Source organism: Heterocephalus glaber, unplaced genomic scaffold (assembly GCF_053883595.1).
Source record: "Heterocephalus glaber isolate CG9 unplaced genomic scaffold, H.glaber_assembly_v1.0 deba00001755, whole genome shotgun sequence".
Lineage (NCBI taxonomy): Eukaryota > Metazoa > Chordata > Mammalia > Rodentia > Bathyergidae > Heterocephalus > Heterocephalus glaber.
Genome location: NW_028258453.1, coordinates 6501104 through 6506440, shown reverse-complemented (window position 1 = coordinate 6506440; position 5337 = coordinate 6501104). Strand labels below are relative to the sequence as shown.

The 5337-nt window shown below is 40.6% G+C and overlaps 1 pseudogene; it reads left to right on the top strand.

Moving 5' to 3' along the window:
- The first annotated feature begins 1855 nt into the window (after positions 1 to 1855).
- Positions 1856 to 3169, top strand: LOC101722306 (26S proteasome regulatory subunit 4 pseudogene; annotated as a pseudogene).
- Positions 3170 to 5337: the final 2168 nt, after the last annotated feature.

The following is a 5337-nucleotide window of genomic DNA, read 5'->3' as shown; positions in this document are numbered from 1 at the left end:
AATATATAAATATTAGAATAATGCTAGAATAACATCTCTGAATAATATTTCTCTAGTATATATATTATATCATAACATATAGTATAACATATATCATATATATATTATCACATACATATACATGGAGAGAGGTGGTGGAGGTCATGTTAGGCAGCAACCATCAAGAATAAATAAAATCAAACAGACATGGAATATAAAATACACCTTCTAGAGTGACTGGAGCCCTGCTCCATCTGGGTTGCCATGCCCACCTGCAACCAGGGGATGATGAGGGCCCCCCAGGCATGCCCACAAGCCACCAGCATAGCAGGATGGGCACCAGCAACCACCCCCCAGCCGCCACCCCACCTCTGGCCTCTTGGCTATGCAGCTACCTGGTTCCACACTACAGAGGCACAGGGGGACATAAAGGCCATTGTCCTGAGTTGCAGAAGTGAACAACAGAGAGAGGGCCTCTCTCAACCTCCCTGATGAAAACTGAAGCCCACTGGAAAAGTGAAGAAAATCTCTGCAATAAAGGCACATCAGACCACAGTACTTGGTAAGTTGGAAGGATCATCACCTCCCATCAGAACCTGCACTATCTTCAGGGGAAAGACAGCTGGAACCTGCAGTAGAACCTTTCACAGTTCAATGAGGCAGGAGGACAGGGAGCTCAACTTGGGACTTACAGCCAGAAATCTGCCTGAATCTCATGGGTGTGTGACTGGCTTGCTGAGACTCATTTATTTATATCTGCACACTGCTGCCCACATTGCCTATTGTGACAGCAGAGACATACCCTGAAGGAGGCCCTTCATTTTTATCTTTTATTTGTTATTTTCAAAATTACCACTATGTTTTTTTGCTCTTATTTTAATTTTTTTCTTCTTTCTCTACTCTTTTAAAATTTTTATTTTTTTCTTTTTCTTTTCTCTTTTCTATCTCTCGCTCTTTCTCTCCCTTGCTCCTGTGCTGTCCCACATTGTTCTTCATCTACCTTTGTGTTCCTGTTCAGGCCCTAATTCATATTTCTTCTTTATTTTTCTTTTCTTCTCTTTCCTTCTTTCACCTGTGTCCTCTGGCCTCACTGCTAACCTTCCCCTATCCTTCTACCTACCTATACCTCCCTCCCCAACTCCTTTTAACTTTCCATCCCAAAGGATAAAGTTGCTATATTGAAGAGTTTATTCACTATAAACATAAGTTGGGTTGGTCCTTGATTTTGATTTAATTCACACAGTTAAATGTGATAGCTTAATAACTACCACAAATTGTCATTTTCTAAGAGGTACTTGATGCTATTGTGTTGCTGATTGTATCACTTGGGCTAAGATGTTGTAATTCATCAAATCAGTTGCCCTTCCTGGTATAATGAAAATGAGATAGCTTCAGAGCCCTTAGGGACTCAAAGCCTAAAGACCAGCTATATCTGGAAGACACCTCTGAGAAGCAGTCATTCTGTAAGGGTTCTAAATACATCAACAAAGATACTTACAATAAGCAACTTTAAAGTACTAACCCAGGAATTAAACCAAGGACAGTACCAAAAACAAAAATGAGAAGACATTTAAACAAGGCACAAATGCAGGCTTCCATGCCACAAAAGGGAAATTCTGGGGGAAATGAGGTGGAAAAGTCTGATAATCAACCACCTGGATACCCTGAACTGGTAGCTCAGGAAGTAACAAAGTAGGTGCATGAGGCTCTAGAAAAATTCAAAGCAGAAATAATCTCCCAGATAAATACAGAGATGATGAGCAGAGTGAAAGACATGATTAGAGGCTCTAGAGCAGAAACAGGTAAGAAAATAGATGAGATCAGAAACATGCTGGAAGCCATGAATGCCCAGCATAAGAAAGAAATGGAAGGCACCTGGAGTGGCCAAGGCAAGATGGGTCAAAGTCAGAGTGGTGGTCATGGTCCTGGAGGTGGTAAGAAGGATGACAAGGACAAGAAAAAGAAATATGAACCTCCTGTACCAACTAGAGTGGGAAAAAAGAAGAAGAAAACAAAGGGACCAGATGCTGCCAGCAAACTGCCACTGGTGACACCTCACACTCAGTGCCGCTTAAAACTACTCAAGTTAGAGAGAATTAAAGACTATCTTCTCATGGAGGAAGAATTTATTAGAAATCAGGAACAAATGAAACCATTAGAAGAAAAGCAAGAGGAGGAAAGGTCAAAGGTGGATGATCTGAGGGGGACCCCAATGTCGGTAGGAACCTTGGAAGAGATCATCGATGACAATCATGCCATTGTGTCTACATCTGTGGGCTCAGAACACTATGTCAGCATCCTTTCATTTGTGGACAAGGATCTGCTGGAACCAGGCTGCTCAGTCCTGCTCAACCACAAGGTGCATGCTGTGATCGGGGTGCTGATGGATGATACAGATCCTCTGGTCACAGTGATGAAGGTGGAAAAGGCCCCCCAGGAAACCTATGCCAACATTGGTGGGTTGGACAACCAAATCCAGGAAATTAAGGAATCTGTGGAGCTTCTTCTCACGTATCCTGAATACTATGAAGAGATGGGTATAAAGCCTCCTAAAGGAGTCATTCTCTATGGTCCACCTGGCACAGGTAAAACCTTGTTAGCCAAAGCAGTAGCAAACCAAACCTTGGCCACCTTTTTGAGAGTGGTTGGCTCTGAACTCATTCAGAAGTACCTGGGCGATGGGCCCAAACTTGTACGGGAATTATTTTGAGTTGCTGAAGAACATGCACCATCCATCGTGTTTATTGATGAAATTGATGCCATTGGGACCAGAAGATATGATTCAAATTCTGGAGGTGAGAGAGAAATTCAGCGAACAATGTTGGAACTGTTGAACCAGTTGGATGGATTTGATTCACGGGGAGATGTGAAAGTTATCATGGCCACAAACCAAATAGAAACTCTGGATCCAGCACTGATCAGACCAGGGCGCGTTGACAGGAAGATTGAGTTCCCCCTGCCTGATGAAAAGACTAAGAAGCTCATCTTTCAGATTCACACAAGCAGGATGACACTGGCCGATGATGTGACCCTGGACGACCTGATCATGGCAAAGGATGATCTCTCTGGTGTTGACATCAAGGCAATCTGTACAGAAGCTGGGCTGATGGCTTTGAGAGAACACAGAATGAAAGTAACAAATGAAGACTTCAAGAAATCTAAAGAAAATGTTCTTATAAGAACATTATAAATGTTCTTACAAGAAAATGTTTCTTCTAAGAATCAGGAAGGTACCCCTGAGGGGCTGTATCTCTAGTGAACCACAGCTGCCTTCAGGCAAGTGGGTTGGGACTTTTCTCAACCCCTGAGAGGGCTGGGGATTTAGCTCAGTGGTTTTGGCACAAGCTGCGCAAGTGCAAGGTCCAGAGTTCAATCCCCGGTACCAAAAACAAAAACAAAAAATGCTGAACTTCAACCCCTGAGGAGGAGGTTTGGGAAGGTGCCCTGAGGGAGACCATGTTCCAGTTGATTTTTATTGGCAAAACATGGCATGTCTTCTCCAGTGTGACATGTAGGGTGCCTACTGGATGGCCTTGTCTGTGGTCACTGTGCTGCTTGCTCTCTGCTTCCCAATAAAGTGTGGTCTTTCAGAAAAAAAGAAAAAAGAAAGAAAGAAATGGAAACCATGATCACCCCACATAAGAAAGAAATGGAATCCATGAAACAGATTTAAACAGATATTCAGGAGACTGAAAACTCCATTGAAAGCATGCAGAGCAGATTAAGGGAATCTGAAGATAGAATATCAGATATAGAAGACAGGATTGTGGTTAAGGACCATGAAAACAGAGATTTCTTAAAGATAGCAAGGGTCTATGAGAAATCAATCCAGCAGCTGCTAGATGATGCAAAGAAGGATAACAACAGATGGATAGGAGTGCACGAAAAAAGAGAAAGTACAATTGACATAAAAAAACTGTTCACAGAAGTAATAGTAGAAAACTTCCCAGACAGAGGTAGAAAATTGGACAAACAGATAAGTGAGGCACATAGAATTCCAACTAGCCATGACTAAAAAAATCTACACCTAGCCATATAATAGTCAAGATCCCAGAAATGCAACAGAAGAACAAAATTCTACAGGCAGTTAGAGAAAAGAAACAAATCACCTACAAAGGAAAGACCATCAGAATCACAGCAGATTTCTCAACACAAACCCTCAAATCAAGGAAAGCCTGGAGTGAAGTACTTCAAGCCCTAAAAGAAAATAACTTCCAAACTAGACTGTTGTGTTTGGCAAAATTATCCTTCAGAATTGATGGGGAAATTAGATACTTTCATGACAAAGAACACCTGAGAAATTTCATGAACACCAAATCAGTACTCCAAACAATTTTATGCAATATCCTATAAAAAAGACAATGAAGGTCACAACTCCATGAGGCCCAACAGAGAGAAGACACCATGAAAGGTAAGACACTTAAGGGAAAGGGGAGGAAAATAAGAAATAAAAGAGTCAACAACATAAAACATCATGACAAGGATGAGTCAATATCTATCAATTATAACCAGCAATGTTAATGGTCTCAAGTCACCAATCAAGAGAAATAGACTGACAGAATGGATTAAGAAGCAAAATCCAGCAATATGCTGTATACAAGAAACACACCTAACTCAAAAAGAAACTCATAGGCTGAAAGTAAATGGATGGAAAACAGTTCTCCACAACACAAGAAGCCAGGAAAAAAGGAGAAATACCAATCTTATTTGCAGACAAAGTAGATTTCAAACCAAAACTAATTAAGAGAGACAAAGATGGTCACTACATCCTTGTGAAGGGAACAATCTGAGAGGAAGAGATGAAAATCATAAATATATATGCACTAAATATGAATGCCCCCAACTATACAAAACAAATATTACTGGACATGAAAAACCAAATAAGCACTAACACAATTGTAGTGGGGGACCTCAATACCCCACTATCACAAATAGATCATCTAGACCAAAAAGTAACAACAAAATTCTAGAACTGAACCAAGCTATTGAACAAATGGACTTAATAGAGGTTTACAGAGTGTTGCACACCATAAAATCAGAATACACATTCTTTTCAGCAGCACACGGGGCATTCTCCAAAATAGGTCACATGCTAGCTTATAGGACATGTCTAAGTAAATGTAAAAAAATTGAAGTTATCGCCTGTATATTATCAGACCATAGTGCAATAAAATTGGAGATCAATAACATAAGAAACCACAAAATTCCCACAAACACATGGAAATTGAATAACACCCTCCTGAACAATCAATGGGTTACAGAGGAAATTAAAGAAGAAATTAGATAATTTCTACAAGTAAATGGTATTGCCAGTACAATATACAGTAATCTATGAGACACAATGAAAGCAGTTCTAAG